Source organism: Camelus ferus, chromosome 19, assembly GCF_009834535.1.
Source record: "Camelus ferus isolate YT-003-E chromosome 19, BCGSAC_Cfer_1.0, whole genome shotgun sequence".
NCBI lineage: Eukaryota > Metazoa > Chordata > Mammalia > Artiodactyla > Camelidae > Camelus > Camelus ferus.
Window position 1 is genome coordinate 19,919,031 of NC_045714.1, and position 27,626 is coordinate 19,946,656.

Here is a 27,626-nt window from a genome sequence, read left to right on the forward strand (position 1 = left end):
CTGTTTGCTCACTGTACTATAGTGCAAATGAATACACTGTTTTGGAATTGAAGCCTGTGTGGAGAGGAACGTGTCTCTTCTATGGTTTTGCAGGTGCCTGGTTGAGGCCCGTGTTGCTGTGGGTGTTGGTCTGTGGGTGTGGTGACCTTCACTAGTTCCACTGCTGGGAAAGCTGAGAAGAAATTGCTAAAAGCCACAGGGAGAATCAGCAGCTGAACGCAGGAGCACATGAAGAGCAGGTTTCTCCAGAGTCTGCCGCACCTTTTTAGGGACTTATTAGGAGGGAAAAAAAACCCTCTATGTCCTTGTAAACCTTGTTCTGTAGTTTACTTTGGGGCAGGGAGAAGATGAAACAAAAACTGTCATCAGAATTTAAGGTGCCAACCTGTCACAGCTTTCAGGCACTGCATCTAATTTGTTTAATTATTTGGGGATTTTCCAAACCTGTCAAACACACTGGATGACAGCTAGCCCTCCGGAGTGCCTGATTACATGCTTAAGTTTGAATCAGTAAGGTGGAATCTTCTTGAATATTTTTTTCCTCCCAACTTGAAGCTCTCCTGTACTTAAATCTTAAATTCTTGGTCTGAGAACCATTTAATGAGCAAGGTTTTTGAGCTCTGATTTAGCATAACATGTGGGTAAAATGAGGTCGTGAAAGCTAACGATTGTGAAGGTCCTTCGACGTAAAATGTTGCTTGCTGGTCTCACAATGTGCACTTTCTCTCCTACCAGGGTCTGGGCTAACAGCCTTGCAGGCCCCTTCCCCTACGGACGTTCCGGGAGTGACAACGACATACAGATGCCCAGGCCCTGCCCCCCCCCCCCCCGAGTGCATCACAGCCTCGGGGTGTGGAGCTGGGTTTAAGTATTTTTAAAAACTCCCCAGATAGTTCCACCATGCAAATACCGGCATAATGTTCTTAAGTGTTTCATTCATTGAGTTTCTTGTCTTCCTAAAGTTTCTCTCGAAGTCACAGTCCAGAGGGCCCTGTTAACACTCCCCAGCATTGAAAAATAAATCTTAAATTTGGATCCACTGGTGAATTCACACGTGAGTCAACATGTGGAAAGTTAATCCTACCAAAAGGGAAGAAATGGAAGTTTTTTTTCTTTTTCAAGAAGTCCAACTCTTACCTCGCATGGGAAAACGGTGAGAGATGGTGTCTGCCTTTTCAGAATTCTGCACGCCCAGCCTGAGTCAGCACTTGAGCATGAGATTCCATCATCCTTTGGGTTTATAAATCAAAGTCATCACCAGGAGGGCCTTATCTTGGTCCCAGATCTCCTGGTTACCTCCTTCCCCATTATGCCTGGGGGGTGGAGGCCAGGCGCCCCCTCCCCCACTCATCCTCGGGGCGGCTGCCCTTGGGAAGGACTCATCCTGCACAACCTGACCCCGCAGTCCTGCTGGGCTCCAGCGAGTGCTCCATGAGTGCTCGTTCACTCACGAGAGGGTTCAACACACACCTGCAGCCTGCAGATTAGGTGGGGTGAGCAGATTGCATTTTCCACATTATAAACACTTCCCAAGGCTCTCCTGTCCTCTCACCCCACAGCCCTGTTCCTTGCTGAGGTCCTCATCGTCTCTTACCCGGAGGTCTGCACTGGCTTCCTAATCAGACTTGGGGCCTCCAGCCTCGTCCCCTTTGAGCTCAGCCCATACCTGCCCAGAGTCATCTGTTTAAAACTCAGATGAGGGGACGGGGGATAGGGGATGGGGGTGGGGAGTATCTCAGTGGTAGGGCACTTGCTTAGCATGCACAGTGTTCTGGGCTCAATCCCCAGTACCTCCATTAAAAAGAAAAAATATATATATACATATATATATATAAACAAACCTAATTACCTCCCCCCACCAAAAAAATAAATAAATAAAACAAAATAAAACTCAGATATAGCCAGCTCTCATCCCCGCTCAACAGGCTCCAGAGGGGCCCACCACTAAGATCACAGCGCCAGTGAAATGCACTGGGACTGGCCCGAGCTGGTCTCTGCCCACTTCCTCGCAGCCGCCCCGCCGCCCCAGCCTGGCCGGCTCTCCAGCGCTGCTCATCTACGGCTCTCCGTGCATATCCCTTGTGGGCATTGTTTAAGCGCCTCCTATTCCTCCTACTGGTGACGGAGGGATTCCCGCCCTCGGGCTGTGGGGACAGCTGGGCACTGGGCACCGGACAGGTGAGACTGACAACGGTTCAGCAGTGGCAGGTACTCACAGCCAGGGAGGAGGGCCCCTGAGCCACTCAGGGCCACACAGGGGCTGCGCGTGCAAACAAGGTGAACGGCCTGTTTCCTGTGGAGGGGGGCTTGACAGTGTCAAGGGGAGGGGGTGACCTCGGGCTCACGCGGGAGGATGTGGTTGGCTTGTTTGAACAATTCCACGGGCTGAAAGCCGCTACTCATAGATAAGCAGGAACTGCGCCTGGTGCCCTGGACAAGGAGGGTTGTCTGGGGGGACCTCATCCTGGGAGCAGGGTCAGGAGAAGGGCCTATGGTGAGGGCATCTGAGGCTCTGTGGGTTTCATCAGATGTCAGGGTGGCACGAAATCCTGGGCCCTAATTTTAGGCTTTACATCACAGGCACAGGAACTTTGCCAAGCAGATAAAAGAGGAACTTTCCCCATTAAATGGAATAAATCAGTCAAGAATCTAGGCATGACCAGGGAGTGGCGCCCTGAGCCCAGATGACTTCAGGAGGGGCTGCCAGAGGGCCTTTGAAATCCCGAGCTGTCTGAGTGTGGAGCCAGGCACACAGCCCCTGGTCCTGCATTATGGTTTTACGGGCATTGTGCTTTGGAATAAACAGCTATGGCTTGAGGAGGTTTTTCTGAGATGACAGAGTCGGAATGCCAAAGAAGCTGCTGGCGTGGAGCGTTTCCATTGCCACATTTACTAAACAAATGCACCGTGGGCTTTCTTGGTGACTAATGCCGTAAGCATGCCCCACGGGGAGAAGCCAGAGGGCGTGCCACTCTCCCATGGGTCGCAATCAGTACCTGGGATCTTTGGCGGGGACATCAAGACTTGGAGGAGGAAACTGGGATCCTGTGCATCTGGGAAGACAGACAGGGCCCTCGGTGCCTGCTCTCAGACTGAACCTGGTGAATCAGCCAGCATCTCCTGGTGAGGATGGAAGGAACAGGAGCGTCTGGGGCAAACCCGGAGAGGAGAGGAATTACCTGGGGCCTCCCTAGGACCTCTTAGTCTTACCATTATGCAAAGATGTTTTCATATTAACAACATGGCTTCTTCCAAGCACCTTGAGGATGTGTACCCATTTCACAGGAGAGGAAAGTGGAGGTTTGTGTCACAGTGGCACATGACTTTGGATGTGAACTATAAAAGTGCTATTAAAGCTCTATTTGGCCATTTTGAAATTCTGAGTTCCTAGCTCAGTGGATTAGGTGCAGCCTGAATCACTTAGGGCTTTGGCAAACAGATGCTCAAGCTACCCGTGGTGGAGTCTCGTCGTTTTGCAAACGTAGGCTGGCTCCAGAAGTGCGTAAGGGCCCGCGGGGCATCAGGATGAACAGACAGCCGCATTATTATTGTAATAACAATCAGTAGGTTCGTTGACCACCTGCATTAAGCGGACACAGCCTTTGAGAAGGACAGAACTGGAAGATCCTTGCACAGCCCTGTGGTGAAACCCTGGAGGAAAAGTGAATGTGTGATTAACTCTTTGGAGAAAGTATCATAGTGACATGACTTATAGTGACACGACTGTGCATCTGGGAAGCCCAGGAGAACTGCCTGACAGATGAGCAGAAATAAGAAAATTCAGTAATGTGGCTAATTATAAATATAATATACAAAAAGCAATCACTTCTTGATGTGCAAAGAACGTGTTAGAAAATACAATAGGAGAAAGATCCCACTTACAACACCCACAAAAGGTAGAATATCTAGGAACAAACTCAATTCAAATGAATTGAAATGAACCAAAACCTTAAAGCTCTAGAAAAACTTTCAAAAACTTGAATAAATAGTAAGGCATATCCTATTTTTGAATAGGAAGAACTGATATCATTTTTTTCTCCCTAAACTGATCCAAAAATTTAATGCAATCTCAATGAAGATACTTCTTAATTAGACAAACTGATTCTAAAGTTCATATGAAAAGTGAAACATGCAAGAATGGCCAAGAAATTCTACAGAAGCAGCTAAGAGGGGAGGCTATTCCTTCCAAATAATAAGAGGCATTAGAAAACCATACTTAATTAAGGGAACTTGAAACAGCAATATGAATGCACAGCTAGGTCAATGCGACAAATAAGAGAGCCCAGAGATAGACCCAAATACGTATGGAAAGACGGCGTTTCAGAGCAGGGAGAAAAAGACGGATTATCCGGTAAGCGACTTTGGGCCAGCTGAGTCCCAGCTGGAGTCACACCTTGCCCCTTACACCGAGTCGATTCCAGACGGATGAAAGTAGTCTCAAAAACATACAAGTAGGAGAAGAAACTTGAGGGTTCTTTTTTTTAAAATCATCTCCGAATACGGAAGATCTTTCTAAGCAAGACATAAAACCCAGCAGACATGAAGGAAAAGATTGCCAGGTTTATACACACATAAACCTTATTCATAGGGGAGGTACAAACTATTATGTATAAAATGAGCTATAAGGATGTGTTGTACAACACGGGGAATGCAGCCGATAATTTTATAATAACTATAAATGGAGTCTAACCTTTAAAAGTTGTGGATCACTATATTGTACACCTGTGACTTATATAACACTGTACATCAACTATACTTCTAAAAAAAGCAGATTAGCACTCTAAGGTAAAAAGTTTATTTAGGGAAAAATATTTATTTAAAGAGTTTTTTTAAATGACAAACTTGGGAAAAACATTTGCTGCTTGTACGACAAAGGCCCAGTTGCTTTAATATTGAAAGAACTGTTACTTAAGAACAGAAAGAGCAGGTAAATCTCAATAATCCAACATCCAAAAGAAAAGTGAACAAAAGACAAGAACAGGGAGTTTATACATGAAAAGGTGCTTGACCGAACTTACGGCGAAAGAAATGCAAAGTCCGATGTGACGATAAAAATGAAAAAGACGGCTAATTCCCATGGCAAGCACGTGGGAAGGAGGCGCTGGTGCGGATTTCTTTCCAGGGCGCTCTGTGTTAACTGTCAAAACTAAAATCCATGTACCTCTTCGTCTGGCAACGTCTCCTCTACTAGGGAACCACCCTACAGAGAGATACACCCGAGGCAAAAGTCAATAAATGAGGATGTTATGGAAACATTGTTTACAAAAGCACTGAGTTGGAAGCAATTCATATGGCCTTTCCATAAGCGATTGGCCAACTGTGTTCTAGAATGGGGCTCGACAAGTTTTTTCTTAAAGGGCCAGATAGTATTTTAGGCTTTCTGGGCCAAGAGGCAGCAATATAGACTTTAAGTATGCAGACAGGTAGCTTTGGTCTCAGGTCTAGAATATCCCCACGATGAAGTGCTATCCGGAGTATGATGAGGTATGTCTGAATATTTATTGTGAAGACAAGCCCTAATGCATACGTTTTAAAATGTCAGAGACAGCAGGATACAAAATCAACACACAAATATCACTTGTGTTTCTACACACTAACAAAGAACAATGTGAAAAGGAAATTAAGAGAATGATTTCATTTACAGTAGCATCAGAAGGAATAAAATACTTAGGAATTAACTTACCCAAGGAGGTGAAAGTCTGACTACTGAAAAGTATAAACCATTGCTAAAAGGAATTAAAGAAGACACAATAAATGTTAAGACGTTTCGTGTTCATGGATTAGAAGTCTTAAAATCATCAGGATATCACCCACAGTAATCTACAGAGTCAGTGTAATCCCCATCAAACTACTAATGGTATTTTTTTTTTTTTGCAGAAATAGAAAATTCATCCTTAAATTAATATAGAATTTCAAGGGACTCCAAACAGCTGAAACAATCTCGAGAGAAAACAAAACAAAACAAAGTTGGAGGACTCATACTTCATGGTTTCAAAACTTACTGCAAAAGCTACAGTAATCCTGGCATAGAGACAGACATGCAAGCCACCGGAATAGAATAGAGAGCCCAGACATAAACCTCATCTGTAGGGGCAAATGACTTTTGACAAGGGTGCCAACACCGTACCATGGGAAAAGGACAAGCTTTTCAACAAACGATGCTGAGAAAACCTTTGAGCAAGGAAGATGCACAAATGGCCAATGAACACATGAAACAATGCTCAGCATCACTAATCATTAGGGAAATGCAAATCAAAGCTCCAATGAAATACAATCTTACACCTATAAGGATGGTTACTACCCCAACCCTCCCCAATAAAACCCAGAAAATAAGTGTTGGTGAGGACGTGGAGAAACTGGAACGCTTGTGCACTGCTGGAGGGAATGTAAAACGGAGCAGCTACTGTGGAGAACTGTATGGCGGTCCCTCAAAAGCTGAAAAATAAAATTTCTGCATGATCTCAAATTCCACTTCTGGGTATACATCTAAAAGAATTAAAAGCAAGGTCTTGGAGAGATTTTTATACACCCGTGTTCGTAGCAGTATTATCCACAGTAGCCAAAAGGTGGAAGCAATCCAAGTGTCCGCTGACAGATGAATGGACAAACAAGATGTGAGCTATACGTACAATGGAACTGATTCAGCCTGAAAAAGAAGTAACATTCTAACACACACTACAACATAGAAGATGTTATTTGACTGAAACTTGAAGACATTACTTGAAGTAAAATAAGACAGACACAAAAGGACAAATATTGTATGATTTCACTTATATGAGGCAGCTGAAACAGTCAAGTTCATAGAGATAGAGGGTAGAATGGTGGTCACCAGGGGTGGGGGAGGGAGGTATAGGGAGTTACTGTTTAACGGGTACAGGTTTCAATTGGGGTGATGAAAGAATTGTGCACAGAGCGAGCGATGACGGTTGTATAACACTGTGAATGTACTTAGTCCCATTGAGCCATATACTTAAAAGCTGTTAAAATGGTACATTTTATGTTCTGTATATTTTATCAGCATAAAGAGAATATTATTAAACGTTTTTAAAAAGCGAAGGATATAATAATGAGCTGCCATTTGTGCCAATTTATGTGTGCACGTATGTGCATAGGAAATTGGTGGGTTTCTGGGATGACAGGGAAACTTACTTTTTTAATAAAAGCACTGGATCCAGAAAGAAATATTTGCCATAAGACTGTAAAGAGTTTTCAATACTCATTGATCATCAAAATCCCTTTTGCCACACCAGACTTGTATTTCCTAGTCTGCTCCCGGCACCAGTCACACCGTACCCATGGTCAGAGCCAACACTAGTCTGTTCAGCACCTTTGTGTCATTAGAATAAGGCAACCATCCCTCTTGGTGGAGATGACACCACAGGCATGCAGCTTCGAGAGCAGAGGAGGATGGATTTCAGCCCCATTAACCCTTCATCTGAGTGTCCTTTTTTGCAGTGCACAACATGCACAAATGTTCATGGTGGCCTTGCCTGGAGTCACTTTTTCCCTACTTGACCAGTGTTATTTTTCATAGACCAAGAAGGAACATACAGCAACTTTGTTAAAAATACAATTTCTTTAAAAATAAATGTTTCTTTGAAAAGCATACAAAAGGTCAAAAAAGGGAACATTCCACTCTTTTCTGTTGTTTCATTGATGGAGTACAAAAGGCACCACCAAAATTTTGTGCTAATTGTTGGTTACTGTGATTTTCATAACCATAGTGACCTGTGAAACTTTCTGGTTACTGGAAATTTGCTTTTTCTTTCTCTCAGAAGGTCCTAATTGTTTAGATAGTTGGGAAACATCTCTTGTTCTATTTTTCTTCCCATCAGTTGGGTCCCTGTAACTGAAGCATTAAGGGATGCAGTCTTCCTGGGTGTGATCTGAAGACTTCAACGCATGAATGTGAGGCCAGGAGAAGTCATAGGGTCAACATGACATTTGATTTCAGGTAAACAAAATTCACACCACGTGGTTTTAATATTGTTCTTTTTTAAAAAAAAAAAACAAAGTATTTTATAAGCCACATCACCCCTGCAAGGAATATGTAATACTTATGAGCCAGGAGTTTGTTTATACAAATCTGGAAAACCAAAACAACCTGGAAATACCAAGTCAGTGAGAGCAAAGCAAGAAGAAAAGTCTTAGTTACCCTGACAGTGTTTCCAGAGACACACAAGTTTGCATCTCCCGATGACCCTGAGTCCATGATAAACAGGTGCTTTGTAAAACCAGACCATTCTGAACCTAAAGGTAAACCTTTTTCTATGAAACATAAAATAGATCTACTTTCAAACGTATTCTGTTCTTTAAAAAGTTTTTTTTAGACTTAGAGAAAAATGCATCATTGACCCTTACTCAGATTCTCCTAACATTACTATCTAGCACAACCATGTAACATTAAGAAACGGTCATGTGTACAATCCTATTAACCAATCTGCAGACTTTAACTGGACTTCTAACAGGTTTCCCGCCACCACGTTTGGATGTCACATAACCGTAATCTCCTCGAATCTGTGACAGTTCCTGTCTCCCCTTGTCTTTCATGACTTGGGCAGTATTTAAGAGTACTGCTCACTTATTTGGTAGCATATCCCTCAGTTTGGCTTTGTCTCAGCATCCGATGCAGGTGGTGTGTTCCCCCAGGAACCCTGGTGGGGCTGTGCCCTTTCTGGTGCAGGTTTCAGGGGAGAAATGTGGTGATGTTAGCTTTTTATAGTGATGTTGCCTTTGATCCCTTGGTTGTGGTGCTGTCTCCTGGATTTGTGCACCATAAAATTACTATTTTTCCCTTTGTAATTAATAAACATCTTGGGGGAGGTATCTGAGACTGCAAATATTCTGACTTTCTTCAAACTTCTGTTGACTGCTTTAGCATTCGTTAGTGGCTCTGACAAATGCTAGGTTTTCTAAAGGTGATTTTCTGTTTTCCTCTTTCTACATTTATTGATTAGAATTTCTCTATCAGGAAGAGCTGTCTTTTCTCCCTTATTTGCTTAATTGATTTTTAAAAATGTATTTACTTATATCAGGTATGTACTAGTGGGTGTTTATTTTATTCTATGGGTTATAACCCAACATTATTGTTATTTATTCAGTGCTTCAATTTTCCAGCTTTGGCCATTTGTCAGGCTGTTTCCTGAGCCTTTTGACATGTCCCCGTCCTTTTCAAATACTTCCTTTCTTCCTGATACAAGATGCTTCAGGCTCTTTATAGCAGCATTATTTACAATTGCCAAGCTAGGGGAGCAACCTAAGTGTCCATCAACAGATGACTGGATAAAGAAGATGTGGGGCTAGACAGATACATAGATACACACGATGGAACACTACTCAGCCATTCAAAGCAATGAAATTCTGCCATTTGCAACAATTTAGGTCAACTTGGAGGGTATTGTGCTCGGTGAAACAAGACAGGGAAAGACAAATACTCTATTATATCACTTCTATGTGGAATCTAAAAAATAAAACGAACTAGTGAATAAAGCAAAAAAGAAACAAACTCAGAGATACAGAGAAGAAAGTAGTGGTTACCAGTGGGGAAAGAGAAGGGGGAGGGGCAAAATAGAGGAAGAGGATAGAAAGGTACAGAGTACTATGTATACAGTAACCAAGCTACGAGGATATACTGTGTAACACAGGGGTGTACAATTCAGCTAATATTTGATAATAACTATAAATGGAGTATAACCTTTAAAAATTGTGAGTCACTATGTTGTATATCGGAAATTTACATAATATTGTAAATTAACGATGCCTCAATTGAAAAAAAAAAAGCTAGTTCAGGCTCATCTTGTACTTTCCCTGTCTCAGCTGTGGAAAAGAAGCCCCGTGATATTGCTGTCTAATTAATCATGAATAAAACAAAATATAACCACGATATGTGCATGATAGGACTAAAATCAAACCCCAGACCTCCACATCACCACCATTTAGAAACACTGTAATTAGTTTAGATACTATAGTCTTGTTTTATTGTTGTTCATGTAAGTAATATCTAGAACAGCACACAACACACAGTAGGTCACAACATAATATCTTGGAGAATGCATGTGTCACAAACACATTTTTCTGTTTTAGCCTCAGAAGACTTATCCACTTGGCTGAATTTGGGTTTCTCTTCTTTCAGACACTGGAGAAAACAAATGTATCGCATCTCTTCTCAGCCCAGGTCTTATGCTCAGAACAGCCCTCAATTCCAGCCTTAACTGCAGAACCCAGGATGGAGAACGTAAGGGAAAAGATGGCAGGACACAGTAGGGATTCAAGTGAAAGTCCAAAAGTCACCACCTCCAGAGGGCCTCTGAGCCTGCCGGCCCGTTTTCCAGGTTGTTATTGACGTTGTTGCTGTTTTCCTCTGCATCTGCTGACTCTCAGCACCAGCAATTTGTTTAAATCTTGATGAGAAAGAGCAAGAAAGCAACATAAGCAAACAGAAGAGTTTTTCTCTGCAAACGCTGCCTGGGTATGCTGGCTCTGGCATCCAGCCCAGAAAAACACAGAGGCTCTAAGGATCATCACACTCAGCCAGGACCTGCCACCCTTCAGCTCAGAGTTTTCTTTTTTGCAGGCGGGGCTGAAGAAGTTAGAGGGTGGTTGAATCTCAGTCCCAAGGACCCTCAGCTCTGCCTCCCATGCACTTTCAACTTGTCTGAAGCATGAGACAGGGTACCACCGGGCACACCTCCCTGGGAGCCAGCTGGAAAGCGAGGTGGTATCCAAGAGCAAGCAAAGCAAATTAAAAAACAGAAGACTGAGGTTCGAGAACCATCTCCGTGCGTCAGCCTTGGGCTCAGCGAAGGTGTAAAACCAGTTTGATGCAAAGACACCACTTACTTCCTAGGTTCCTGAAATTGACATTTTGGGGTCCTGTTGGCTGATCAGAAGTCCCATAGCAATGACGGGAATTCCGAGGATCAGGCCAGATTTACAGCTGCCTTAAACCTGCGGCTTCTGGCATAGATTACTTCCTCAGCATTGAGAAAGCCTGCTGCGAAAGAAGTATTAATTTTTTTTAAGGAATAGAACTCTTGTGTTTCTATCTCTATGATCTTTTGTGTCTTCATTTCCAAGAAGCTGGAAATCAGATGAGAAGAATGTATTGAAACCACTGGAAGTGTGAACAGCGGATATGGATTAAATTGTGTTCCCCCAAAAAAGATGTGCTGGAGTCCTCACCACACCCTACCCAGTACCTCAGAATGTGGCCTTATTCAGAAGCAGAGTCTTTGCAGATGTAACCAAGTTAAGATGAGGTCCCTGTAAAAGGGGGAACTTTGGACTTAGACACATAGAGAGGGACGGTGACATGAAGACTCAGGGAGGGTGCCCTGTGGAGGAGGAGGACTAGAGTGACAGGGCTACAAGCCTGAAGCTCCCGGAAGCCGGGACAGAGGCTGGGCACGGTCCCTCCCCTAGAGCTTCATGGACAGCGTGGCCCTGCCAACACCTTCGTTTCGGACGTCTGGCCTCCAGAACTGGGAGAGGTCAGTTTCTGCTGTTTGAAGCTGCCCAGCGTGTGGTGCTTTGTTACAGCAGCCCCAGGACACGAATGCAGCGGTGCCAGAAGGCGGCAAGCTCACTGCTGTGAGGCTGTATTTGAGGACGTTGTATAAGAGTCATGTGTTTCCCCAGCGAGTTCTCAAGAAGCAGCCAGGGAGACGTGCACGCGTGTACACATTCCCTGGGTGTGTGATTTATTAGCTGTGTGACCTTGGACAAGCTTCTAAACCTCTCCGAAGGTCTTGATTCATCCTTAGAATGAGGGCAGTGAACCTTTGAGGGCACCTTAAGGATTAAACAAGATGTTTTTAAAATGATCTCTCGTGGGGCCTCACGCATGGTAGCCTTTCAACCACCTTTGCTAACCAACGTGAAAGACGACACCCCCCCCCCTTCTCGGGGGAAGGCTGGTGTTGGCTGAGAGCCCACTGTCTATTCAGTAGGTGACATCAGTAAGTGTAGGAGCGCCCGGCAGGGCTCCGCCCAGATCCCTCTGGGTCCCTTTAACTATTTCTGATGTCTGCTCTGGAATGTGCCTCCAGGTTCACACCCGAGGCTCTTCACTGGAAGACTGCTCCTGGCTTACAGGAGCCACTTTTGCCGGGTGGTAAAAAGTCAGCAGATGTGCCTGGGAGTTAATACTCCCCACTGAGTGCGGCCCTTGAACGAGCCCTGAAGGATGCCACAATTCCTTTGTTTCAAATCAGGGAAACTCATAACTTACACTCTTGAGTTCCCCCAGGATGAAGCCAGTGGACTTAACTTGAAAGCCCAGAATGGCTTTGCCCTCCCTGATCTGCTTCTTAACTCCCACACCAGTCTTCCCAGTGAGCACATCCTTAATGAATCACTGACACGCAAGCCCTCAATCCAGAGTCTGCTTCTGGGGCACCTGGCCCAAGACGGTAAGCTTCAGAACAGCTCATGCAGAAAAGACTGAAATTCTGATGGTCAGAACTAGAAGCACTGACCGGCTTGTGCGTCCCCATCATTCACTGTTTTAACAGCTACAAAAATCAGACTAGCGACCACTTATTCATATGCTAATATCTGCATTATGTTCAGCTCTAATCCTTGTCATCAACCTATAAGATAGATTCATTCTTTGTGGCAGTTTTTAAAATGTATTTATCTTACAGTATAATATTTTAAAAATTGAATTATAGTTGATGTACAATATTATGTTACAAGCTTACAATATAGTAATGCACAATTTTTAAAGGTTATACTCCATTTACAGTTACTATAAAATACTGGCCATATTCCCCATGCTGTGCAGCACGTCCTTGTGGCTTATTTCATACCTGATAGTTTGTACCTGTTAATCCTCCACCTCCATCTGGTCCCTCCCCCGCCACCCACCCCAGAACAACTTGTTTCTTGTCTACATCGTGAGTCTATTTCTTTTCTGTTATATTTAGACTCCACATGTAAGTGATCTCTTACAGTGTTTGTCTTTCTCTGTCTGACTTATTTCACTTAGCATAACGCCCTCCAAGTCCAGCCATGCTGAACACCAGAAACTAATACAACATTTTAAATCAACTGTACTTCAATTAAAAAGCAAGCAAACAAACAAACAACCCATTTAAAATACGGGCAGAAGAACTGAATAGACATTTTTCCAGAAGAGGAAATGCAGATGGCCCACAGGAGCATGAAAAGCTGCTCAGCATCACTAATACCAGGGAAATGCAGATCAGAATCACAGTGAGACACCATCTCACACCTGTCAGAATGGCCGTCATCAAAAAGAACGCAAGTAACAAATGTCGGTGAGGATGTGCAGAAACCTTTGTGGCAGTTTTTTAAAACAGCTGCACATGTTTGACTCTCTATTGAGATCTTCTGTCCTCTCCCCTTAATCCTACCATTTTCAGAGAAACCGGCTCTATTTTGATAACCTGTTCTTTAGTTCCCTTAACCGGGTGAGGGCATCCAGCCGTGGGGGCTGATTAACGGTCAGTTGCACCTCTAGTGGGCTGCACGTGGTTAGGTCTTGCTTTTACATTTCTAGCTGGTTCTAAATAAGTACCTAAAGATTGAGCCTTTTCTGTTACTTTGAATTAATATTCCTATTTGCCATGGTTTGTGCTTCGATTTGAAAACTCAGCTCTGAATAAAGCATTTGCAGCCGTCTTCTTGACTTACTCCATTTTCAGACGGTTGTGTCGGCCTTTGGCGGGCTGTGGAATCCACGAGTCCATCAGCTGCTCCTGTCAGCGCATGTGAACACTTAGCACAGCCCGCTCTGCCGAGGTGGCTGCTGGCGTCACTGCCTGCACTCTCTCCCCCCAGGGTGAGCGACTCTCTGCAGGGAGGACAGGTGCGGGGTTGGGATCCAAGCCTCCCAGGGGGGTTGGGTGGTGCCGGCTCTGAATCCAGAGACTGGTTCTGTTCCTAGACTTTGAAAGCAGACTGCCTGGATCAAATGCTGACTCCTCCTCCACTGACCTCCTGTGCCTACCTCCGCACCAATAAGGTGGAGATGCTAACGGTGCCTACTTCCCAAGGCGGCTGGGAAGAAGTAGGTGGTGTATGTCAGAGTACAGAATGGTGCCTGGCACGGAGTGGTCACTCAGTAGGTGGTACCCACGATTACCTGCAGCCAGCAGCACTCTGACTTGGATGCAGGGACTAAGACGGGGACAGCTTCTATTCTTCTTCTCCTCCCGCTCCCTCTCCTCCTCCTCCTCCTCCTCCTCCGTCACGCTGCTACTGTGTCTGCTGGAGACAGAAGTTTGTCCGGGTGAAATAACTCCAGGGTCACGTGCTCGTGGACGACTACAGTAACAGAATCAGGTCCCACACTCAGGTGTTTGACCCGCACGCCGTGCCTTTCTCCGCAGCACGGGGCGCTGGAGGGGAGCGCGCCAGACAGCGGCCAGGAAGCGAGGGCCCGTCTAGGGTTTTGCTGGGATCGCCTTGTTCATTTCCTCACGTGGCCTCTCTCTGTTTCTTCATTTTCTGACATAATTCAGAACTCCCGGGCCCCACCAGCAAAGGTGGGGAGGTCATCAAGCTACATCAAATACACTGTTAATGAAATCCAATTAATCCATTTTCCCTTTATGATTAATGTTTTTTGTTTTTTTTTTTTTTACTGCAGCATGTTGGCCTTGCCCATAGTTAGTTCTCAAAGAAGTTGTGATGAATGGATGGATGAATGGATAGACGGATGGACGGATGGATGGATGGACAGACGAATGGACGGATGGAGAAATGGATGGAACCAGAGGCCCCGGGCTGTTCTGCTCCTCAGTGAGGCAGTCTTGCCTCGGCCTGGCCTTGCCTCTCAAAAAGCCGCTTGGACTGGAAATCAAAGCCAAATGGTGAATGTTCTTTGCCTGTCTCAAGATGCTCTTCTTGAAGCTTTATTTTTTTGCCCTTACATTTATGTCTACACTCCACCTTACATCGATTTTTGTGCATTTGTGTGTAACCTGCTGTGTGTGCAGGTCTCCCCTGCCCTAACTGCACTGCTGTGTGAGAACTGGAATGTGAAGAACTGGTGACTGCCATCACTGAGAATAAACTACCCTTCACCCTTGACCCAGAAGACACTTGTCTCCTGCCAGCCTCCAGGAAACTGGATGGCTCACTTTGTAACTTGGAAAGAGGATAGCACCTCAGACCCCTCACGGGCTTTGACACTGATGTGGGAGAAGCCTGTTACTGGGAACGTGAGTTTGGGGAAGGCTTGCTACACAGCATGATTGCGGCTGTGTTACCAGAGCTGGGCAGCCCTCGCCCAGGGCTGGCACTGCTTTCAAGCTCTTGGTACATATTGCCAACTTGCCTTCCGGAAAGGTACACTTGAACAATGTACACTCGCACAATGTACACTCGCACCCCGCGGTGATATTTGAGCGGATTTTTTCCTGCCAAAACGCTAAGGTCTTCTGTCCTTCTGCCCCCGCACGCCTCCCCTCATGCAAGCTTTGCCTTTGTGCTGGTTTTTCTGGCAGCAGGAGCTGGGAGATGGGGCGAAGCCATCCAAGCCTGTGAAGGCGGTGGCCTGTTAAGTGAGCGTGCGGCCTGTGTGCCGAGTGGGTCTGTCCCCAGGAAGAACAGGGAGTCTCGGCAAGGCCCTAAGCGATACCCCGGGGACCCAAGACGTGCGAAGACCAACCCCAGATTTAAACAATAAATTAATCTCATGATCTACTCTCTGGCGCCTTCCTGACTAATGTCCAAGGCGAGCTTGGTGGCACATGCGGAAGGGAATGGCAGGCCTGCCAGAGTTGAGCCCAAGGCCAACACTTAATCACCCTCTTCAACAGGGCTGTTCTGTGACCGTGCCCTTTGTGGTTGGAGGGAGCCAGCTGTCCCCGTGGGTGGAACCTTAATTCCCAGAGAGCGTGCCTGCTCCTCCCCCTTCACCTTGTCCCCACCCTTAGAGGTGATATTTAAACCCACCCACTTACCCTCAAAATAGGGCTGCCAAAGGCTTGGCCCGCAGGGGCTCTCGAGGACCAGGACAAAGGCCAAGGAAACCTTTGGGAGTCACGGAGGTTTGCGCAGAGAGGGCAGCTGAGGGACTGAAACGTGCAACATTCTCAGAAACCACTTTTCCCAGGTCAGCGCGGTTTGCGTTGAAGATACAGCAAACCCTTGTTCATGCTGGTTTGAGAAAACTCAGGACAGAGGTCGGTAAACTCACTCTAGAAAAGGCCAGAGAGTAAATGTTTTAGGCTCGTGGGTCTCTGCTGCAAGCACTCAGACCTGCGGCGAGAAAGGAGCCTTAGGCAGCGCGCAAGTCAGTGAGTGTGGCTGTGAGCCAAGGAAACCTTACCTGCAAAATCTGGTGCGGGGATGCCGCCTCCGACTCAGGAGCTGGTGGTCAAAAACAGGGCTAGGCCTTGCCCTCAGCGGCTCAGGTGGAAAATACTTCTTTTTTTCAATGTCTTCATTTAACAAACGTGAATAGCCTCAATCTGTCCTAGACATTTGGAAGCACTTTATAAACACTGATGCGCTCAGTGATCACAGTGTCCCTCTGAGGCAAGTGCTATGACTCTCCCTGGCTTGGAACAGAGAGGCTAGGCAAGTTGCCCCAGGTCACACTGTGGTAAGCGAGGGCATCAGGACGGCATGCAGGCAGCCTGCGCTGTGCAGAGGCAGGCTGGCCTTCGTGGAAGGAACGTCCACTGGGTGCCCTGCTCCGTGTTAGCCCGGAGGTCAGGGGAACGGGGACAGAGGTGACTAAGTAAGACCCATTCTCTGCCAGGGGAGAGATTAGTGCAGGTTAACAGCGAGCCCAGCCCCAGAAAGGATGCGATGCAGGATGCTTCCAACCGTCGGAAAGTCGAGAACTGGCAACACTTGTCCAGGGGGATAAAGGTCAGGCGAGGGGTGGCCTCGGAGGGCAAGGACCAGGGGGAGCCGTCCTGCGGGACTGGAAAGGGCACTGTCTTCAGCGGGGCATCCCATACAGCTTGGTAGAAAAGTCCTCAAGCTGACCCAATAAAATACACAAATTTAAAAGAAAGAAGAGCCTAGCGGTGCTGGGTGGAAGCAGGTGGGGGTGAGGCTGCTGCTCCCCGAGGCCCCAGCTGGGAGGCCGTCACAGCAACCCCTCTGGGTGCCGGGGGGGGGGGTCCCTTGGCCCCAATCCCACCTCCCGAGTTCTAAGGGGAGGAAGTGGTGCTACGAACAAGGGCCTGACGAGCTGTGGGCAAGACTGATGGCCCCGGTTGTCAGGCAGCCCAGGTGGCCGGGAGCAGATTCCAGACCAGAGTGAAGACCTTTCCCACAAACCCCCTTGGACGGGCTGGGACACCTGACATGCAGCCTGGTCACAGGGTGGGATCCACGGTGGAGGCACCCAGGTGAGCCACCAAGGGGGATAGAGACCCGTATTGGTCCTCAGCCAGGACTTGGGCCTGTGGACGGTGCCCTGACCTCGCCCGGGGCCCCATGAGGAGGCTCAGGCTGTAAACGCCTTGAAGATAAGAGTCCTCCTGGGAATCCCAGGGCCTCGCACAGGGCTAGAGCCTTGGAAAACAGTCAGCCTACAGCCTGGCACTGCACACAACCCACTAACGTTCACTCTGCGCTCTCCCTCCTCTGAAGGAGGGAACACTCTGCACCCACGCCCCCAGGTCAGAGGTCCAAAGTCGCTCACATCTCCCTGCTTGGAAAGGCTATCTCATCCCAGTGTGGACCCCACGCCCCAGGCCTTCAGTCTGAAGGTCCCAAGAAGGGCCAGCTAGAGGCAGAGATTTCTCTATTTCCTGCCTCTCAACTTCAGTGAAACCCAAGCAGGGATGAGGTGAGAGCTGTCCTCAGCCCTCTCCCATCACCTGCCTGCCAACAACCCAGCCACCCGTACACTCAACTGCCCAAGTGTCTGCCAAGCCATCGGTCCGCAAAGCCCAGCACACCGCCTCCTCCTTCCACCAGGCACCTCTCCTCCGAGGGACTCCGGGTCTTTAGAGGTGATTTTCTCCTTGAGGCAGACTGTGCGTGCCAGGGATTTTCAGAGATGGCGAGATCGTTAAGGGTGGTCTCACAGTCAGGAAGGCTTCACAGACACGGACACACGGGAGAGGGGGCTGAACGTTTAGGTGCCGGTGTCTGCCTGCCCAGGTTCCGATCCACCCACCACCTGCCGGCTTTGTGAGCTTGGGCGATTTTAAGTAACGTCTGGGTTCCTCACTCACCTGACCTACAAAAGCATGTTAGGTAAACTCCCACAATGGCCACGGACCTTCACGCCTACAATCCACGCTCTGGGCAATGGATGGGTGCCTGCAGCTCCTCCCACCCTGATGGAGCTACAGTCCTCCCTCCTGAATCCGGGCTGAGCTTGTGACTTGCTTCAGCCGACAGGATGTGGCAGAAGTGATGCTAGCCAGTTCTGGGGGAGCCCTCAGCCAGCCTGGGCTTCCTGTCTCTCTCCTGTCTCCTCACCTGTCTCCCACTCTCACCCCAACCCCACCACGTAAACAAGCCCCAAGCTAGCCTGTTGGAGGAGGAGACACTACATGGGCCAAAGCCTCCATTGCTCCAGCCAGCAGCCAGCCAACTCCCAGAAGCCGAGCTGACCTGCAGGTGACCACGGCCCCATGGGGGAGCCAGCCGAAATCATTCACTCACGGAATCAGAAGCGAATGATTGGTGGCTGTTTTGGGCTGCTAAGTTTTGGGGTGGTTTTATGCAGAACTACGGTGGCCACAGGGGAAGGATGCAGTAGGATCACACGACTCTCGCACCTCGAGCTGAGGCGGGAGTTCAGCGAGAGGCTCTATCTAAAAGTGCTTAATGAATGTTAACTGTCTTTCTCGGTGTGAGACACGGTGTCCCGTGCGAAGATCAAAAGTATGATCTCAACCAAATTACTTGTGCCTGAAGACTCCACTGGCGCGTCCAACCGGCCACCTGTGGGCCGTATGTGGCCCCACCTACAGAAGCCTGGGCTGTGCCTGAAAGTTCTAGCAAAACCTTTTTGAAGTTCTGTAATCCACAGGTGCAGAAGTAGCCGAGGAGGGAGGTGCAGAGTCTGGCTGACACGTGGGAATGCTGGGTTCACGGGCCACAAGGCTGGCTGCAAGGGTCTCTACATGCCCTGAGAGAAGTGCGGTGTGGCCAGCTGCCCAGCGGCCAGCCCGCCCTCCCCGGACGTGGGGTGCGAGCAGATGGCCTCTGGAGTCCGGGCGTACACCCGCTGTGTGACACATTTGAACCTGATGGATCTCGAAGCGTTTGTGGTGCTACTTGACTCCAACTGAAGTTCTAATTTCAGAAGTGAGTCATGTAAGCTCTGAGGATCCAGTACGCAGTGTTGTGAATATAGTTGGCAATACTGTATTATATACTTGAAAGTTGCTAAGCAAGATCTTAAATGATTTCACCACAAAAAAATGGTAATTATGTGACGAGATGGAGGGGTTGGCTAGCTAATGCTATGGTGGTAATCATTTTGCAGTACATGTGTCAAATCACCACGTGGTGCATCTTAAATTTACACAATGTTATATGTCAATCATATCTCAATAAAGCTGGAAAAAATAGTAATCAACCCCTTCCAACCCCACAAAAAAAAAGAAGTGAGTTACAGATTCGGTGCCATACCATGGGTTAGACACAGAAGGATGGTTTCTGCTGCCTTGTCTGTGGTGACAGAAAACTGGAAACTGCCCGAATATTTAACCACAGGGGAAGAGCTGAAGAAACAATGATTCTTATACACCTATGGGATATGATGCATCTCTGCTTAAAAGTAAATTAAACAGATGTCTTTTGACCTGGAAGGATATTTATGATATATTGTTAAGAGAGAAAACCAAGTTGCACAATAATTAACACAGAGAAGAATCCCATTTTAATACAACAACAACATCTCACCTAAGTGCATAAAAATTAGGACATGTTTGCGTGGGTTTGGAGAGTGTATGGAGGGATACACAACCTGGAGGAGTGGAGTTGGGTAGGTTATTAGCTTTTCTTTTCTTTTCCTTTTCTTTTTTATTTGAACATCATTTCAAAGTGATAGAAAAGTTGCAAAAATAAAATAGTACAAAGAATACCTGTATATTCTTTGTCTGCTGTTAACATTTTAGCCCTTTAGCTTTATGATTTGTGCATGTTCCCTGCCTGACCCTCCACTACCTTGCGATTTCTACACACACACACACACACACACACACACACACACACAGATTTGTTTCCTGATCCATTTAAGGGTAAGTTACATACATCGTGGAAGTTAAACCCCTAAATACTCCAGCATGTATTTCCTAAGAACAGAAACGGTCCACTGCACAACCGTAGTATAGTCTGTGGCTTAAGAAGTTGGACACTGATACAAAGTATGTTCGCTGATCATAAGAGAATTAAACTAGAAATTAGTAACAGAAAGAAACATGAAAAATTTTCCAAGATATGGAAATTAGATGACTCACCTCTAAATAACCCAGGGGTCAAAGAAGAAATCACAAGAGAAATGAGAAAACATTTTGAATTTAACAACGGTAAGTGATACAATCACACACTGTTTATAATCTTTCATGTCCTTTGCCCTGTGACTTGACGCCACCACCCGCTGGTGTGAGTAAACTCATTTCCCTTCCTGGAACTGGGCTGGGACGTGGGACTTGCTTGGGCCTAAGGAAAGGGAGCAGAGTGAGAGCGTGCCAGTCCCTGACCAAGGCCTTGTGCTTCCCACCGTCCTGCAAACAGCACCCCCAGTCCTGCTGCCTGGGGACCCGGAAGGAACACGTGTGGGGCAGACCTGAGCTGTGTGTACAGACTGAATTGGACGGGCCAGCCAAGCCCTGCCAACCTGCAGACACACGAAAAGAAGAAATGCTTATTGCTGTGGACCACTGAGAATTTTCCCTTTGTTGTGCAGCAAAGACTGATCAACACGGTAGCCAACATCTACAAAACACTTTCCTTATGTCAGGGGTTAAGACCTTTACTTATGCTAACTCATTGCACATGCAACCATCCTTCTTCACAGATGAGGAGACTGAGTTTAAGCTGCTTGCCCAAGCTCACACAGTTAATAAGCTAATGGTTGTGTGACCACGGGACACACTACCTCCAGACATCTGCTGGGTGAGACAGTAACTGCTGGTCGTCCAGGGCCAGGACATTTTTTATGCGCAGCCGATGGGCATCCTGCCGAGGTCACCTGCACAGCCCTTCCCTTTCTCACCCTCCAGCCCCAGGGAACTTCTTACAAGCCTGGGGAGACAGGCTTTTCCCAAACATTAGCTATTACCCCTGCTGATGCCCCGAGGGTCTCAAAAGTCAGCAAGTCCGCTTTTCTGTCTATAGATGTACAGGGAGGAAATGAGCAAACAGCAAACTGTGCAATAGAAAAAGTGGTAGGACAGTAAAATGGAATTAAACACTGGGTCAGGACAGAGGGCAAGCTCTGTTCCTGCTTCATCGGGGCGGCTCAGTTACCAAAGGCTCAGGCAGGCCTTCGGGGTTGGGGGAGGAACGCATTTTGGAAATTGAGGTGAGGAACCTCCCACCTGAGGGCTCTTCAAAGACCGGGGATGAGAGCCAAGGGGCAGGACTGCGGGGGCGGGAGGGGCAGGAGACACAGTGCAGATTTCCACCCTGACTTCTCCCTCCAGCCTGTGGGTCTCAACCGTGGCCATCATTAGAATCACCTGAGCTGGGAAGCGTTTTAAAATCCCTGTGCCTGGACCTCACCGCAAATGAACTACGTCAAACTCTCCGAGGACGGGAGCCACGTCCTGACGTTTATGTGGCCAAGGCTGAGAAACACCAAGTTCCGGCTTCCTTTTAACTAGGGCTCCCTCCACTCCGCTCCGTGCCCGCCGGCTACCAGGCAGTGTGCCGGGTACTTGACATCCTCTCACAGGGGCTCCTCACAACAAATGACATAGTTTAAACAAAGAGGGAAACTGAGGCACAGCCAGCAAGCAGCAGGTGCAGGAGTCAGGCCCAGATGGTCCAGAGGCCAAGCTTTTTACAGCCATGCCACACACCTCTGTGATTCAAAAGCCCTGAGAATTAAAAGACAGGACAGAAATTTCCAAGGGCTCAGAAGTGGGTCCAGGCTGGGTGGACAGAAAGAGAAATCGGCTTTTGGACTCCGGGGAGCCCAGAGAGGGAAGCGGGGTTTCTGGGAAGGCCGGGCTGGGAGAGGCCAGGCCTCCATCCCCTAATGGGATCAGATGAACCAGGGAACCAGGCTGAGCAGCTGGAGCAAAGGGCCCCCAGAGACAGCCCTCCTCCCCGGACCCAGGGAAACAAGCGCTGGGATTGGCTGAGGACCAGCTGAGGGCCTGGAAAAAATGCCCACTGGGTTATTTTCACCTTGGTCTCTCCCTTCTCCCATGCTCCCCACCCCACCTCCCTCCTCAATACGGCACGAAGGGGACTGTCAAGGGTCCCTCTCCACAAATTCCCCAGGTGGGCCCAGCTAGTTAGACCCAGTTCGGAGTCATCACTTCAACCGTGGAAAGATCTCCTATGTATAAATGATCTGATACACAAAGATTCCCCTACATGCTTGAGATTAACAGACAAAGGACACAAACAATTTATAAAAGAAGACACGCCGCTAGGAAGTGAACAGCGACAAGCGTCCACCACACTCACAGCTCCTAACGTGGCAGGCACGGGCAACTCGGGGCTCCAGGTCTCGGTGGGGGCGACACGCTGGAGAGTGAGCGGTGCTGCTCCCTGAGCTGGGAAAACACAGCAGGCGAGAAGCTGGAAGCAAAAAGGGCCTGGGGTGTCTTCTTTCTTGCTCCCTCCTCTTCCTCTTCCTTCTCCTTTCTGTTTAGTTGTAATCTGCATACCATAAAACTCACCCATTCCAAGTGTACGACGCAGTGGTTTCTGCAGCCATCACCACTATCCCATTTTAGAACATTTCTGGTAGGAACCCTTGTGGCCAATCCTACCCCTACACCAGGTGATCCCTAATCTACTTTTTCTGTCTCTAGTAATTTGGCTCTTCTGGACATTTCATATACAAGGAATCACACCATACGTGTTCTTCTGTGTCTGGCTTCTTCCACTGAGCATGCTTTGAACTGTTCTGAGGCTTGGTGTCTCACCCACGCTGTAGCATCTATCAGCGCCGCTCTCCTTTCTATTGCTGGGCAGTAGCACTCCGTGGTACGCACACATCACATGCTTATCCATTCCTCAGCTGATGGACACTTGGGTTGCTTCCATCTGGAGGCTGTTGTGAATAATGCTGCCATTAACATTCACGTCCAAGGCTTTGTGTGGAGGTATGTTTTCATCTCCCCTGGGAGGAGCTGCTGAGTCACATGGTGATTCTGTGCTGAACATTTTGAAAAACTGCCAACCTGTTTTCCAACAGGTCTGCATCATTTTATGTTCTCACCAGCAATGTGTGGGGCTCCGACTTCTGCCTAGCCTTTGCCCACATTGGTGACGTCTTTTTGACTCTAGCCAGCCCTGTGAATATAATTCCAATTTCCCTAATGACTAACGATGCTGAGCGTCTTTTCATGTGGTCACTGGCCATTTGTATATCTTCTTCAGAGAACTGTCTATTCAAATCATTTGCCCATTTTAATCGGATTATCTTTTTTTAACACTACTTTTCAGAGCAATTTTAGGTTCACAGAAAAATTGAGAAGGTACAGAGATTTCTCACTCACATAGCCCTGCCCTCACATATAGGCAACCTCCGCGTTATCAGGATCACCCGCCAAGGCGGTACACTTGCTGCAGGAGAACCTACATGGACACATCACTATCAGTGTTTCCATTAGGGTTCCTCATGGTGCTGCGCATACTATGGGTTTGGACAAACGCATAATGACATGCCTGCATCATTATACTATCATACAGAGCACTGTCACCCCCTACAACCCCTCTGTGCTCTGCCTACTGATAATCTCCTCCCTCCCTCATCCCCAGAATCTGGTCCTTCCACTGTCTCCACAGCTTTTGTCTTTTCCAAAATGTTATATGGTTGGAATCATACAGCATGGAGCCTTTCCAGACTGGCTTATTTCACTTAGTAATACGCATTTAAGGTTCCTCCATGTCTTTTCATGCTTGATAGCTTGTTACTTTTTAGTGCTGAAAACTACTCGGTTGTCTGGATGTACCAGTTTATTTTTCCATTCACCTGCTGAAGGACACCTTGGTTGCTTCCAAGATCTGGCAATTATGGATAAAGGTTCATGTGCAGGTTTGTGTGCAGACGTACATTTTAATATCATTTGGGTAAATATGAGGAGTGTGATTGCTGGAGCATACAAAAAGAGTGTCTATTTTTGTAAGAAGCTGCCAAACTGTCTTCCACAGTAGCTGCGCTGTTTGACGTTCTCGCCAGCAGTGCGTGAGCGTTCCCGCTGCTCCGCTCCCTCGTCAGCGCTCAGTGCTGTCAGTGCTGGGATTTCAGCTGCTCTTAGAGGTGTGCAGAGGTCTCTCACGGCTGTTTCCACTTGCAGTTCCCTGATGACATGCGACGTGGGGCATCTGCTCGTCCGCTTGTTTGCTCTCTGTATATCTTCTTTGGTGAAGTGCCTGTTTAGGTCTTTTGCCCATTTTAAAATCAGGTTGTTCATGTCCTTATTGCTTTCTTGAGTTTGAAGGGTTTTCTGTATATGCCGGATAACATTTATCAGATGTATGCTTTGCAAAGATTTGTGGCTTGTCTTCTTAATTTCTTGACAGTATCTTTCACACAACATCAGTTTCTAATTTTAATGAAGCCCAGCTTATCAAGTCTTTCTTTCATGAATTGTGCCTTGTGTAACTGACCAGGACCCCATGGGGCCTTCCTGGGACAGACCCCTCCCGCACATCCTCTGCTTTAGCTCCTCTCTGAAGCACCCAGATAACAGTATCTGACGCACATTTCCTGAGTTGTTTTACAGATACTAAACCACCACCGATGGGAGACTTGATGACCATGAGCACAGGTGACCGTGACCTACTGGGGCCTAAGGATTGATGTAAACTCCTGTGACACCGACCAAGCAGAGGATTGTGCGAGAGCTGCTCACTTACCCTGGGACTCCCCTCCCTCACCTGGCCTTTAAAACGCTTTGCTGAAACCCACTGAGTTCAGGCTCTCTGAGCACAAGCTGTCCTGGACTCCTTGTATGACACCTTGTGGATGCGGCTCGTCCATCACTGTTAGCTGAAAAGACTGTGTTTTCTCCATGGTAGCGTCTTTGCTCCTTTGTCAGAGATCAGTTGGCTACATTTAAGTAAGTGTATTTCTGGGCTCCCTATTCGGTTCCCTTTATCTGTTCTTCCCCCGATACCCCAGCGCTGGGCTTACCACAGCTTTATAGAACATCTTGAAGATAAGTAGGGTCACTCCTCCAACTTTGCTTTTTTCCTTCAACAGTGTTGGCTATTCTGTGTCTCTTGGCTATAAACTTTAGAATCAGTTTGTCCAAACCTACAGAATAACTTGCTGGGATTTTGACTGAAATTGCATTGACTCTACAGATCAAGTTGGGAAGGAATTACATCTTGACAATGCTGAGTCTTCCTGTGCCTAAACATGGAATATCTCTCCATTTATTTAGTTCTTGTTTTCTTTCTTTCATCAGAGTTTTGTAGTTTTCCTCACATAGATCTTGTACGTATTTGTTAGATTTATACCTGCTAAAGTGGTGTTTTGTTCTTAACGTCAAATTCTACTCGTCATTGCTGGCATCTAAGATAGCAACTGACTTGTGCAGCTAACTGTGTATCCTGCCATCTTGCTGCTCACCTGTTAATTCCATTTTTTTTGTCAGTTCTTTCAGATTTTCTACAATCATATCACCTGAACACAAAGCCAGTTTGTATCTTCCTTCTCAATCTGTGCACCTATTACTTCATTTCCCGCATTAACCAGAACTTCCAGTGCGATGGTAAAAGGAGTGGTGAGAGGGGACACCCTTACCTTGTTCCTGATCTTAGCCAGAAAGCTTCTAGCTTCTCACCAGTATGATGTTAGGTGTAGGTTTTTGTATAAGCCCTTTATCAAATTGAGGAAGTTCCCCTCCATTCTTACTCTGCTGAGTTTCCGTTATGAACGGGCGTTGGATTTTTGTCACGTATCATGTAACCTGATCGTGTGGTTTTTATTCTTCCACCTATTGACATGATTACATTAACTGATTTTTTCTAACATTGGCGGATTTAGCACACCTGGGACAAAGCCCACGTGGGTCATGGTGTATAATTCTTTTTATAAATTGTTGGATTTGATTTGCTAATAGTTGGTGAAAAGATTTTTGAATCTATGTTCATGAGAGATATTGGTCTGTAGTTTTCTTGTAATGTCTGTCTGGTTTTAGTGTTAGGGTAACGCTGGCCTCATAAAAGAGTTAGGAATTATTCTCTCTGCCTCTATCTTCTGCAAGAGATGGTGGAAAATTGGTATCATTTCTTCCTTAAATGTTTGGTGGGATTCACCAGGGAACCCGTGTGAGTTATTTTTTTCACTTTCTAGATGGTGTCTTTTGAAGTGTAAATGTTTTTAGGTCTAATTTATCACTTTTTTTCTTTTATTATTTGTGCTTTTGGTGTTGCATTTAAGAAACCCAGTTTCTTTGTTTAGCTAATCACCTAACCCAAGACCATGAAGATTTACTTCTGTTTTCTTCTCACAAGTTTTATCATTTTAGTTCTTAAGTTTAGGTCTGGGACATTTTTGAGTTAATTTCTGTACAGTGTGAGGTAGAGATACAGATTTATCTTTCGCATTTGGACATCCAGTTGTCCTAGCACCATTCCCTAAATTTCTCATCCATCAGCTAATTATAAATATAAGGGTTTATGGCTGAGCTCTCAGTCCTGTCCCATTGCTCAGTGCTGTCTGTCCTCACACTGTCACCACGTGGCCTTGATTGCTGCAGCTTGTACAAAGGTTTGAAAATGAGAGGGTAAGTTCTTCAACTTTGCCCTGGAAAACTACTTCATGAAACCTCACAAGTTGTCTGTTCAACAGTAACAAAAATAGGAACTGTAGGCGTAATACAAGGGGTTCAATTATAAATTTAAAAAAATTTTTTTGTGGCTGAAAGTAAGGATTCTGGAGCCAGGCTGTGACATCTGGGGCAAGCTACTAACATCTCTGTGCCTTTCTTTTCCCATAAAGAAAAAGGAGAATCGTAAGAGTACCCATCTCAGAGAGCAGTTGTGACTAAGTTTCTGAGTTGCTCAAGGCTCTTCGAATGGTGCTGGCACATCAGACACACTCAGCAAGCAGGCATCTGGATGCTCACTTCCGACGACACTTCAAGACACCGCACGTCCCCTCCCCCTGACTTCCGGGAGTGTCCCCTAAAGGAGCAGTCGTGGCTCCTCTCCCAACTTCCGGGAAGGTCTTCTAAAGGAGCAGTCGTGGACGTGAGTCCAGACTTACCTTCAGGAATGTTCAAGGCAGTGTTATTTACAACAGAAAAACTGGAAATAGCGGGGTATTTGTTAAATTGGTATATTCCTATTAGGAAATAAAATTCTACCATACATGATTTTTAAAAAACATTTGATAACTTAGAATGCTGTTTGTGATCACTTAAAGAAAAAAATAGAAAAAAAAATCAGGTATCTTATAGAACGAGGTATACAATATGATGACAGTGCATTTTAAAAATTAGTATATGGAAAAAAATTGGTACATGTGAGGGTGTGTA

At 46.6% G+C, this 27,626-nt stretch overlaps 2 long non-coding RNA genes across 2 annotated transcripts; one reads left to right on the forward strand and one right to left on the reverse strand.

The window, feature by feature from the left end:
- Positions 1 to 10,011: 10,011 nt before the first annotated feature.
- Positions 10,012 to 14,018, reverse strand: LOC116657790. The gene is made up of 3 exons (XR_004312920.1): positions 13,657 to 14,018; positions 10,840 to 10,993; positions 10,012 to 10,400 (listed from the first exon to the last, which is right to left on the reverse strand). It is a non-coding gene; the product is annotated as an uncharacterized LOC116657790 (long non-coding RNA).
- On the forward strand, positions 13,156 to 15,632 carry LOC106729363. The gene is made up of 3 exons (XR_001365765.2): positions 13,156 to 13,280; positions 13,668 to 13,804; positions 14,615 to 15,632. It is a non-coding gene; the product is annotated as an uncharacterized LOC106729363 (long non-coding RNA).
- Positions 15,633 to 27,626: the final 11,994 nt, after the last annotated feature.